The 13878-nt window shown below is 38.6% G+C and overlaps 1 pseudogene; it reads left to right on the forward strand.

Annotated features, from left to right (window-relative positions):
* LOC139729194 (uncharacterized) overlaps positions 1 to 13143 on the forward strand; it is a 74218-nt pseudogene extending 61075 nt beyond the window's left edge.
* Positions 13144 to 13878: the final 735 nt, after the last annotated feature.

Consider the following 13878-nt stretch of genomic DNA (forward strand, 5'->3'; position numbering starts at 1 on the left):
GATATTAGCCAGAAACATTATATATGCATCATACAGAAAAAAAAAAAAAAAAAACATTGTTTTGAGTCATGATCATGCGTTAGATATACATTTTCTACACAGTATATATGCATGGTATTAGATTTATTAAACTGGCAAGTAGGACTAAATGAAACAAACAAACAAACAAACACATCAATAGCAAAAGAGTTGAAATTTGTTGAAGCCCGCTTACACCAATGATGATAATAATGATACATAGATACGATTTCCTTTTACGCCATTTTCCATTCTGATTAAATGCTCAAGGCGCTTTACACCAAAGAAAAAAGACTGAAAATACATGTACCATAGAAGAAGATGAAGAAGAAGAAGAAGAAGAAAAGAATAGGAAGAAGAAGAAGAAGAAGGAGAAGAAGAAGAAGAAGAAGAAGAAGAAGAAGAAGAAATGAATGTCTGTCTTCTAAACGCACGGTTTAAAACACTGTTAATGTACAACATACTGACAAGGTTGTGTTCGTGTGGGACGACAATGCATTGGTCATCAGTCAAGTTACATGTTGTAATTGTTTGGGGAAAAAAACGTTGACCTGAAAACGATTTTCTCAACGCCAATCTTCCAAAATGTGTTAGATTCTCTCCCATTTAACATTTAAAAGAACGGAGATTTCGGAATTGCCTGCGGAACTGTTGCCATGGTTTCATGGTGGTTTTAATTATTAGTTGTACCTAGCATCATGAAATCTTTCATGCATGCTTTCTTTTAATAGAAAAACAGATAAACCGGACCATACACGTGGTAAAATTCAACGTCCTTTGGACTGACGGATGTTATTTCAAATCACAGGACTTCAAAAATTTCGGCATATAAACGCGAATGTATAATGTCATCACCAAATAGATGGTCATTGATTACGTAGAGGCCTTACTGTTAGATCTCATTTGTTTTGCTTGTATGGTGACTTTCATGTCATTAATCGCAGATGAAAGATCGTAATAGTATTTTTGACATCATAACTTTGACGTATGTGCCGTATCATGATCATGATAATGCTGAGTTGTATAATGTCATTATAATCAGAGCATTACGTATCAAAACTAGGTTAAACTATAACTTTCATAACGCTATACATGATCGAACCCCACCAAAGAAACCATTGTGTAATGAGCAAACAACATCATTTTAACCTCCTTTAATTCCCTGGTAACCAGTCACAACAAGCAGTTTTGTTTCTTTCTTTCCAATCGAGCTTTCTTTTCTGCCTGTGGATAGAGGTTGCTTGGTTTACATGATCTGGGGCTCTCGATGTAAAGGAAAGTAATGGATTCTTTCTCAATCAAAACCTGATGGTGATCGTCATACCGTTAACGAGCAGTTCTTTTGTTTTACAACGCCTCATCGAAACAGCGTCACCAAGTTTGTTTTTGATGTTAATCACGAACAGTGCTCTCTCTCTTTCGATCTATCCCTCCCTCTCTTTTCCTTCCCTCTCTCCTTCTGTATGTCTCTATTTCCTCTTCTTTCCCTTTATTCTGTCCATCATTTTACTATCTCCCTCTCGAGGTCCCTCAACTCTTTCGAAATTACTGCGCAGTACTTGATGCCTTGTTGCTCCAATCTAAGTGCCCTTCCAGTATACGTATCTCCTGTATTTGTGTTTCATCATTGTTATTCTGTTGTTGGTTTCGACAGCATCTTTTCACACGCATTCACATTTACACTCATCGATTATTGAACTCATAAGGATGACACCATGCACATCAAAAAAGAAACGCTCCATTTAAATGAATGAAAATATCACAAGGGGTTGCAAATCATGATTATTGTTGACTATACTACGCAGAAGTTCTTCCACGTGCAGTTATACGTGCAGCAATAACCAGGGTTGTGACAACTTAAACGGGATGAAATTACCTCCACATGACCTCAGCTAAAAGTGCATGTAGGCGTATGTGATTATCAGTTCAGTTTTTATCGGTATCGTTATTAGGTTATTTCTTTTATTATTCTTTATCGCTTCTCCCTCCTATCATTTTCTTGTTGTTTCTAATTCACTTTTGATTCATCTGTCCAGTTCAAGTAGCTACATAGAGTGCTGTGTATCAGCTGGTGTAGTCATGAGACAGACCATGCAGCCATGACAACCACCGTTTCCGGTGAAAGTTTTCCCCACCGTCCGTCTGGCTGCGGTGGGTATAAATGAGAAGTGCTGGCTTGCTATCCGAGGCATTAGCGCTATATCACCACCAGGAAAGGGGAAATTGCCAGTAGATCCAGCTTACACGGGTCTCGTGGCTATACTTGGTCGATTCGTATTTTTCTGCTGGTAGATTGTTGTCGTACATCACGGTCACGACGCTCGAGATCGCTCAGCCCAAAGAAAGGATATTCGACGCTGAGCTGATCTGCTTTGTGGGTTTTTTTCACGGATTCAGTTGAGATATTCGTTTGCAGTGCGCGCTGCGTTCTCTGGACGCGGTTGCTTCGAAGAATGGCGCCGGAGTGTGTGGCGTACAAGAGAGAGTGGAAACATGAGAAGGGACGAGTTTCAGCTGGTACTAACCTGAGACAGTTGTTTTCTTGTTTCCGATCCTGTCTTCCATACAGATCACACAAAGTGGGACTGGAGGAGACAAACGTCTACGAAATCGTGGAATCAACGAACGGTAAGTTTGATTATTATTACATAAATATTCCATGTTCGTTAGTACCGATAACGTTTTAGTGAATGGCAGATAAATAATGTCAGCATATTTGACCCGAGAATGACACAAAACATGTTTAAAAAACATGTCAAGAACCACACCTATAGGTTTGCCTGTGTTGTAAACCTTCCAAGTCAAATTATCCCCTACCAGGATCATTCAGAGCTTAGCGACTTGTCACATGTACTCTGCACAGGAACACCAATATTCGCTTTCACCACGAATTCCATTTGAATTTCCATCCGAACTTGCATGGATAGTTCAGTGGAAATGTTTTAGATTGTCTATTCTGTCTTTTCAATTTTCCTCGGCATTCTTGAAGTAAATAAGTCCCCTATCGTCTAAACGAGCAGACATAAATCGTTTCTTTTATGGGTTTGATATCTATACTCCGTTGTTTACAACCGAGTACAGTGATTGATTGATTGATTGATTGATTTAAAATATTACTATGTAAAACTCATTTCTGCAATATGCGGTATACGATTCAGAGCAGCATGTATCATTTTGACAACCAGTGAAATGTTTCCCCTATGGGATATAAATTATGAGTTGGTCATACTAGGCCAGAAAACGAGGCGACTAGTTTTGATGACCTATATTGTTTCGTGTTACGTTGTGACGAGATCAAATCAAAACCAATTGTTCGCTTGTATAGCTAATCTGTGGGCAATACAATGAAGAATTTCAGAATTTTTATATGCGAACATATACTATGTCGCTGTATCCTATTATAAGTCTCGTAGGACATCGTCTAGCATTAGAACGACTGACTTGTATCAAACTTTGAACTCAAACTATTCGTGTTTAGCAGTGGGAAGAAATACATTTTTACCTCTTCTCATTTTTCTGTATCCTTTCAAGATAAAGAAATCTTACAGCTGCCAAACAAATGTTACTCGAAACCATTCGTATTTTCACGTTTTCCACAGAATATTATGGCACATCAACGATTCCATTTCTTTGCATTTGGTCCAACTTGTTTCTAACAGACTTCAAGTTGCAAATGATTGACAAATTGCCATTCATCGATCATTCTATGTTGTGAGTAATAGCCATGATGAAAGAAAAATGGACATACAACTCGGGTGAAATTCGAACCCACGACCTTCTGAGTTTGTATCTATCAGTGGATGCCCGTGATTTTTATCATGGCTATCACTAGAAAACGCTGAATAATCAGTGTTATTTGCGTCGATGAAGAGCAATAAATTGTCAATCAGTTGCAATAGAAAGTACTCGACGCAGGAATCCCTAATTTGAATAGACTAAAAGTTGTTCCTTCTCGTCATAATATTATGACGAAGAAAATTCGTAAGATGACATGTAGACACAATGATATAAATCCAAAGTCAAGCATGTAAAGTGGGATAACATTCAAGAGCAATTCCACACCTATGACAATGACCACGTGGATTTTAAGAAATATGATGGGCATGACAAGATACGATGAAGAGAACGATAGAAGTATCTACAGGATAGGATTTGAATAAGAAAGATATGGAGTTTAAGACGAATCATTGAATAGTCTTACTTCAAGATTTGTGTTTCCCCAAGACTTCGCGAGCACATAACTACAATGGAATTTGCCTGCATGTGGGATTTTAATGTCTTCATGATTTGAGTTTCATTGCTAGTTTAATCATGTATACTTCGTTGTATGTAAACGGGTGCATGGAGAATCCATCGTAACACAGAAAACAGATGTATATTATACTAAATAGCCAATACGCCTAGATCTGTTCTATTTGAATGTGCATGGGATGTTGATAAAGAGAGGGTGGTTGAAATGGAATATGTGTGAAAGGAAATGGGACTTGATTTGTGTGTGGTTTTTTGTCACAAATCAGGAAATTACTCTTCGTGTGACCCTAGTTCATATTCTCATCAGGATAGGTATATTTCCTGGTGAAACAAGCGGGTTGCTTTTTTCCGATGGTAAGAAGAAAAATGAAATGGTTCTCATACATGTGGTATACATATGATACAAAGAAGGCGACAACTCTTTTTTTTCTTGGATAGTGGCGCGTATATGTCTCGCTGAAGGGAAAGATTTTTGTTCGATAATGTCCTACTTTTGCTAACTTCCTCCTTCCATAGATCCCCTGCCACGAAGATAATTGCCTACAATGCGTATAGAAGTTTAGGGTCTTGATTGGCTACGCAGGGGGTGGTTTGATATCCAAGAGAGGAAAGTCCAGCTTCAATCCCCCCCCCCCCCTTTCTCCCCCCCTTCCTATCTTTCCCTCTTTCTCACTCTCTCCCTCCCTTCCCTGTCTTTTGCTCTTTCTTTCTCTCTACCTTTCTCATTCTGTCTATCAGTTTCTATGATATGTGTTCCTGTTTATGTTGTTTATTGTGTCGTGTTATTTTTGGGTGGATATAATATGTGGGTGGTTATGGGTAAAATGACACGCAGTCAATGTTCCCAGATTTGGTATAATCATTGAGTTGGGTTTAGAATGTGATATGATCTGTAATAGAAAAAAAAGTGGAGTATTACTTTCAATTCCGTGGACTATCGGTATAAAAACAGATAATCATAACAAAACAAAAACCAAGAATAGTCCTGAATTGACATGACGGGTCGTAGCAGGACAGGGATGAAGTCTGTAGTCTATATCGCAGTGTCCTAAGAATTTAAATTTTGATCAGGGAAATTTATAGGCAGTAAACATGTCTTAGAGTGATTTTGGATTGGATGTAACAGTGTCTCAGGCAGTGGTTTGTTGGCACAAAATACTGAAAGGGTTTTTACCACATTGATAAGTGTATTATGGCGATGACCAAATTAAAAGCAAATGAAAAGTGGGATATTCGATAATGGGAGGGGGGTTATAACGCAGCCCTTGTATATTATGAGAATAGCTAATATGCATTTTTAAAAATGATTTCTCATTGATTCGATGCAGCCCCCTCCCCAACTTCCCTCCAAGCATCGCTCTCTGTGTCGGTGTACTTTACACCAAACACCAATACTCCCAAATCAACTGACCGTCCACTATAAACACAACACCGAACACTATAAACACAACAAAGAGGAATACCTGACTCCCAACTTCTCGTCTGTACATATATCAAAATACTGTAACAGTAAGTGTAAAACCTGAAGAAGAGCTTTGACACTTTAAAAATTGGGTGAATAATGATGATTGGACAGTTATGAACGTCCCAGAAAATTGATAAAAAGGTAAAACGTAGTTTCAAAACAAAACCGAACCAACCAAAACATAATTAGTCAGGTTCAAGGCACTCTTTCAGTAGGCCTACACTAATTAGAAGACGTCAGTTTGACGATCACTGGACCCATTAACGTGAAATGAAATATCTTTCAGTTTGCGTGCTTACTTTGCAAACATTTCTGTTTTCTTTTGGTCTGGTGAGGAAAATTTTTGTTTAGATAGTAGGAGTCCGCTGAATGAGAATTTTCGTGTGATATAAAGAGTCATAATCTTCCTGTTACACCATGCCGTCAAAGGCAAACAAAATACTTTATAGTCGAATCTTGTAACATTCAATTCAATTCAGTTCAATTCAATTCAATTCATTTCATTTCAATTCATTTCAATTCATTTCAATTCATTTCAATTCAATTTAATTCAACTCAAATTTTATATCATTTTGTAATGACATGCAAAAACCTAAGCATATGACCCTTCAATGTCAAACAAGCATCAGGCAGTGGTGTGCTGTATGTATAGGGAAATTTATTGTTTGGTACACTTTGCTTTTTTTATTTTGTTTTTTATTAGAACAAATTAAAATCAATTACAACAATCATTAAATGGTTACAAATCACGCAAAGACAAAATGGTTATGCAGAATAGACTGGTACGTCAGCAAAAATATAATACCCTTAATTAACATCCCCCACCCCCCACCCCCCACCCCCCCCCCCAAAAAAAAGAAGCAAAGTGATGATTTAATATAAGTTTAATCAAAACAAAATTAAGTGATTTAGTAAATATTAGAAAAATTACAAAAAAAAAATCATGATAAGAATAGCTGGAATTATGCAGTAGTTTTCTAGCAATTAAACGATAACATTGATAGACACCAGCTGGTCATAAAAACAATATACATGTATAAAAGTTGCAATTACTACATCAAATGAACTGAATTACAATTACTAAGCATGAGTTGCATGACAAAATATGAAATATGATGTCTACAATCAAGTACTGCTAAAATATACACAGAGTGCAGTATCGTAACAAAAAAGGAACACTAGACCTCAACAAATTGTTTTATTTTTAACATTAAAAAAAATTATATTTTAATGATCTTATGATATGTTGACTGTAAGGAAAATAATTATACATCAACTCGCCATTTTTTCAAGTGTGCAGGTAACTTATTTCTTTTCTTGGCTATCAAATATTCTAGGTCCTGTTGTTTGTTCACAAATACTTTAAATACAGCTTAACTTGGGAGATTATTCTTAAATTTACAAATATAAATATGATACTTCAATAGTAAAAACAGGTATGAAATGAATTTATCAGTTGAAATTCAAACATTTTTTTCAAAATAAGTGACATTTATTTGAACATCATTTTGGGAAATTTTGGAAAGGAGGGTTAGCCAAATAGGAATAACCTTTTCACACTCACAAAATAAGTGGACCATTGTTTCCTCACTTTTATCACAAAAAACACAATTAGGTGAATCCTTAGATTTAATCTTAAAAAGGATTGGTACACATTGCTTAACAGCCATGTATTATCATCACTCCTATAACAAGGGCCGGGGTGTCTTTGATAGCTGAAACTTGCTTTAAGCTTGTCTAATACAGCTTAAACTAAACGCAAAAATGCAAAGTTATGAAATGCATTCACAGGATCAGATAAATCAATATGATGCGTAACTGTTTAGATCGGGGGTGTGAATATATGCATACATTATTTGAATACATTAGTAAACAAACCTTTTCAACAATATTATTCATACACACGTTGTCTTGCCCGCAAGTCGTGAATTCTTGGCACTTCCGTGTTTCACAAGTAACATACTAAATCAGATATGTGATATCATTTACCTTATCGGACATCAACACTTTCAATGTTGTGGTTTGGTAATAATGCCCAAGACTCAATCAAAGTACCGCAACTCGAATCCTGCCAAGTGCATGCGTTCTTGAACACAATCTTTTATTCAAGATCTTTGCCAGAAAGAACACAGTGTCCCGCAATCTGTTCACAATGTGTTCACATAGTCGACTATGTGAAAACACCCGAATTTTACAGTGTGAAGATGATTTCACACTGTGGTGTAGTTTTTCATAAAGAGTTCACTGCATAGTAATGTTATGTTTCACACCGTGTTTCACACCGTGTTTCACATTGTGTTTCAAACTGTGATCATTCCAGTAGGGACAATTCAACACTCTCAGCCTTGACCCTATAGGTAGGTACTCGGCTATGCTGGAGTAATACGAATGGTCCGGCCCTTTGGAAAAGCAGAGTTATTAAATGATAAAATGGATACCCTTCATAGAAGAGAATAAGATCATTGTCATTATGGTGACGTTTGAAAGTAGCAAGCTAGTAAATATACATCACTGTGGGATGGCTAGAGGATTATTGGTTGACACAGCGGAAAGCCATTATACTCCTCCGCTTAACTCGACTCTAACTTTGGCGAGACTCCAAAAAATGGTTATCCTCCCGAATACTGAACAGATTTCCATCTCTTTAGTTTTCATATAAGAAAGTTTCATATTTTTGGAAAGTTGACGCCAACAATTCAGCACTTTGGATAATGCGGGCGTTAGGGTGTCTGGCCGTTGCTAGTGGTTACTGCTGTATATCTGTTAACGCATTCAAAAGACAGATATTAGAACGCTGATGCAGAAGTACAAATGCAGTATCGCTCAATCTCATTTTTTTTTTTTCAGATATAAAATTTCGTTTGAAAATAACAGTTTGTATGCAAAGATCCTGTGCCCCAGTATATTCCTTAACTCTCCATGGTCTTAGCAACTACACTGCAAATTTAGAATCTATTTAGTTTCATTCCACTGCTTTAAGTCATTGCATTAGTATCATTTGTCGTTTAACATGACCCGAAATCACAAAATGCTTGCATAACTGCATCAGATTGGGTTTTTTTTTTCTCGCGGCAGTGAAGTAGTGTTGAAATCTTGATTAAGTTTTTCAGTCCACAGTGTTGAAACTTCCAGCGAAAATTTAAGTACACCAACGCTGTTAACTACCATTTTAGAGTAGCTTTCATTAATTTGTTTCTTGTTTTAAAATATGTTTTGTGTAAAAGTTTGCTCTATAACTTACTTGGCTCCCATTCAGTAACGTAACAGGGGAAAATGAGAATTTCGTGTATAGAACTTTGCTGGATACTGCTGACTTATCTTGACTCGGTTTGTAACCCCAGGGGTTTGTAAACAGCTATAATCGTACAAACTGGGTCTGTCTTTTTCGTCCTTAATAAATGCATCGGAACCAGAGGATGTCTGTCACAAGATAAGTCAAGCTGTCGATATGGCATCCCGTGACAAAACTTTACAACGGAAAACTAAAATCACCCAATTGTGTGACATTTTTCACACGATCTTGCACGAGTTTGTCCGCGCTTTGGAGAGAAATCCCCTTGAAAAACGCCCGCGATAGGAAAAGCGCGGTAGATTCAGGCGGGAAGGACGATCGTCTGTTGTTGGACTAAAGAGGGGATGTTGTACCTGAATATATCTTTTGCTAGTGACGTTGAAGGACACTATTCGGTGTTCCAACTGGTTTAGCTAGCTTCCAAAGTTTGCCGGGCCTGGTACTTACCACATGGAGCCTGGAACCACTTCCTCTGTGTTTAGTTCACACAGACACAAACATCCATCACACATTTATAACAACACAGATATACTTGATGTAAGTACGCACCATAAAGAGAATCATCATGTCAATTATTATTATAATTATTATTCATTTGGCATTTAAGTCATATTACATGATATTTAAGAATATGGTGATTCTAGGTGCATACAACTGGTTGCCAGGGAAGGAAAAGGCAAACTTTATCCCCGCGGCTCGAGGCCTTCCTCCCCGACCAATGCATGCACCCAGAATCAGCTATACAACTGTTAAACAATAAAAAAAAAACATACAAATGATATTTTATAACACAAAACAAATATACATTTAAAGTACAAATAAATTCAAATAGATATAGGCCTACAAATGCAATCAGTCACATGAAAAATAATAAACGGTTTATGTAATCTCACTTCAGTAGGCTCAAGTTTGCATACCATGCTTTTATTTTGTTGAAAATCCAGCATTATACTTGGACCCTTTGGGTGGGGTCAATGGCATCTTGGTTGCAGCAAAAAGAGTTAGACACACTGTAAAGTGCATCATGCTTGAAGTCAGGACCTCTTGGTTTACAGCCAGACTCTGGAAAAGGGCTTCCAAAATAGTATCATTAATACATCAGAATATGCGAAATGAATATTTGAAAACGGTTTGAAATAGAGATAAAATACCCTTTCAAATGCATTCCATAGAGAATTATTTTAACAAGTTACCATTATTAAGATGAATAGACTGTCATGATTCTCGATACCATTCATTGTGTAAGCTGGATTAAAGAATTAATGTTTTTAAAATGATATTGATATGAGACGGGCCCAAATTTCCGGCAGTATTTTGCTTGAGTGATTGTAAAAGAAACAATGATAATGAGAGTAATACTATATAGTAGCAGTGACGATATTAATGATAATGATAAGATAGTTATTATCCATTATCATAATGGCATTGATAATCATAATCGTACTAATAATGGTGATAGTAACACCGTTTTTCCTCAGAGCGGGTGTTGTTCTTGGGCCTATATCCCTTCTCTAAATGATTGATGAACGAAATAAAGGTGACAATAGTAGGCGTGCTTTTACTGCATGCCATTTAATACAAAGGAAAGTACACTCACTCTATCATACAATATTCATTAGCCCAAGAAACGGACACACAATTGATATCCTTCTTACTTTGCATGGTATGTTCAAAATCATTTCCTGGATCATCTGGATTTAATAACAGTAGTGTGTGTGACTGCGATCTGCTATCCGGCAGACGTATGCACTATCATCGATTTCCTATTGCCCGTAGAAATAATCACATTTTAGAATCACGGGTGCTTTGTAGACGCTGTTATATGTAATGCCCTTTGAACCATTCTGAGTGCGAACATTTCAGTTAGATGACCGCGCGCGTGTGTATTAACACAAAGACTTCTCTCTAACTACCATCAGATTTTACCTTTGCACTTTTGCAGGAACCTTCATACTTGGTATAGCATGGCATGACACGGAGTCATTATTACCATCATTTATGACAGCTGGAATTGACATGCACATGTGGTAATATAATCCTTTCCGCTTTTCTTCCCCGCATTTTCTATCATGACTATTTACAGGCCGTGTGAGGAGTAATAGCAAATCACTGGACAAGCTCGCGAAGAAATCCGGGAGCGAAGTGAATCAATCCGTGCCAGGGACAGCATCAGTTCCATCACCAAGGAGATCTACCTCCTCCGCACCTCCTCTCTGAGTAATATGTCCACCATGGATATGACGAGAACTGACACCAAGGCTACCGAGCTCTTCGCCAACTGGGCCAACAGCCTGCGGACCAACAAGTCTAACTCCAGCAAGGGCAGTGCCTCTCCAAGCCCGATGCGCTCCCGATCGAACTCGAATCCGAAGCCTAGCACCACCAAGGTCACGCTCGACAACGACTATGACGACTACGCCGAGCCAGTCGATCATGTCTCGACGCTCAGCTCGGACGCTCCTTCCAAGCGAGCTCTAACGATGACGCAATCTGATTCGAAGACGAGTGATCGCGGCTATCAGTCTCTCTACACGTCGTCTAGCTCGAACACCTCATCGAATCGGGTGTCAGAAATTTACAAGCCGACGGACGACAGCGACTACGACGAGCTTGATGAAGAGGTACTCGAGAATGAACGACCAAAGCAGTTCCGCTTCACGCGCTCATATACCTACTCGACTCCTTCTTCGCAAAGCAGCGAATACAGCGTTCTCAACAGAGGGACGGATAGAGGGAGTGCGGGCAGACGAGCTGCCGAGGGCGGGAAGAACGCGACGCGAGGGAAGACAACACGCGGAAATACAGGTTACAGCAGTGCATTAAAAGTTGCCGAGAACGATGGTCAGTATTCGCACCTCAACAGGCCGTCCCAAAGACTCGCTCCCGCGCCAGCCAAGCGGGTGCCGGCCCCGACGCTTCGTCATGACGACGAAGACGACTACGACTATCTGGAAGGAGACAACCAGCAGCCCGCAACGACGGGCGAGCAGACGAGCCCCAAAAAGCTCGGCGGTAACGGTCAGCTGAGACAGCCGCAGCCGTGCCCTGATGGGGGTTACGACGTACTGCACAGACAATTTAAATCTCAGAACGATCAGTACGAATCTATATGGCCCAAGAAGAAATGAATCTTTGATTCCACATCAAGATTTTGTGTTTCGACGAAACGGGGAAGCCTTAGTTAATCACGAGATTGATCATAAATTTGTGTTTAATTTGTAATTGACTCGCGCACATGGGAGAAGGCATGTCTTTCTAGATAACCCATGATAAAAATAGTCTGCTCTCACCATCTCATCTCTCTTTATTCCCAGCCGCAGCACTCGTCATGAACTTTGTAATGTCATCAGGTGTACACGTATTAATTCTTGGCCCACCTGCATATTATGATAATTTGTGAATCCGTTGACATGCATCCGTGGAGATTTCTTATGTTACGTAATTGTCACGTGTACTGCAATTTGCGCTCATCAGCCGGACATCACGAAATGCTGTAATGATAACTGGAAGAGTGCCGTCGCTCTACGTTCACCTTACATCATAGCCCATAGTAACAATAATTACACGTATATCTCGGGGCGTCTCTCAGACGTACCGGTGTACTAACCTATGTCTTCCCACGTAAAATCAGACAAGTGTGTGAACATGAAATGTAAGGTTAAAGTTCAATGGAAGAGCATGGGAACATGCAACAAGTATAATATAGCATCAATTTACAGTCATTGCTGCAAAAGAAAATATTTGGTTTGCTGTTGTATGCGGAAAGGGTTCTTTCACATTTCAAAGTCAGCTGTTTTACTGTCGAAAGAAAACAAAAATATTTATTTAGGTATTTATTTTGTTTAGTTTAATGTGTGTATTTATTAGTTTTTTGTGTGCTGATGACGGGGAGTTTCTTGTGACATCATCATCTGTAGCTCTACATACAGAGTGCATGAGCAGGCGTTAGTTGCTGAAACAGACTGAACATGTTCAAATCAGTGCTTGCCTGTTACGTTAAAATGTGAAGACTTAGGAAGACAGTTATTTGCATGTATGAGGGAAGCATTCTGGTCTAATTATGTTTTAATACTTCGTCTTTGGCGAGGATTATACTGTCAGATGTTACACACACACACACAAGCACACTCACCATCATGACCGTGTGGTATAACGGGCAAACGAGATACAATATCATTACAAACTGTGTGCAGGTATATATTGCGTTTGACTTGGTGGTTCTGACAGTGCTTCTTTCAAGCTTTGCTTATGCCATGTTCTCACTCAAGTGGCTGTTTATCAACTTTGTATTGTATGTGCCTGACTCCAGCATTCCTTAGATGCCAATGATGTTAAAGTGTCATAAAAGATAGAGATTTTTTCTACAAAATGAAATGAGATGAAATGATTTCAAAGTCCTTGGTGCTTTTCAAATATATTTTCTTTTTATTTCTGGGTGCGCAGCATGTCTTTTTGTGATTTGACCTTCAACAGTAAACTAATGATAATGTCTTGTGCAATTTTTGTTTCATTCGCAAGAGGGGCACAGAGACCTTTGAGGAGAATAAAGAGGACTCTTTCAGAGAGAGAGAGAGAGCAAGTAAATGTGATAAAGAAGAAAATAAGAGAAGATTGAGAGGAATAAAATGAGGCCCAGGGGTAGACGGGTTAAGACAAACCAGACAAACGAATGTTTCACTAGACTAAGAGTCAGCCTTTGCTCGGAAATCACCCGTGACATAAAATTGATCGCAAAGTCATCACTAAGCATTATTTAATTCAAGAGCAATTAAATCCTAGCTGCGTCTAAGACTTTCCTGTATGTGGCGAGGGTCGCCATCTTTAGTCAATGTTTAATTACCTGAGATCGCTG

Source organism: Diadema antillarum, unplaced genomic scaffold (genome assembly GCF_040938485.1).
Source record: "Diadema antillarum isolate AM-2024a unplaced genomic scaffold, OU_Dant_1.0 seq00000225_RagTag, whole genome shotgun sequence".
NCBI classification, from domain to species: domain Eukaryota; kingdom Metazoa; phylum Echinodermata; class Echinoidea; order Diadematoida; family Diadematidae; genus Diadema; species Diadema antillarum.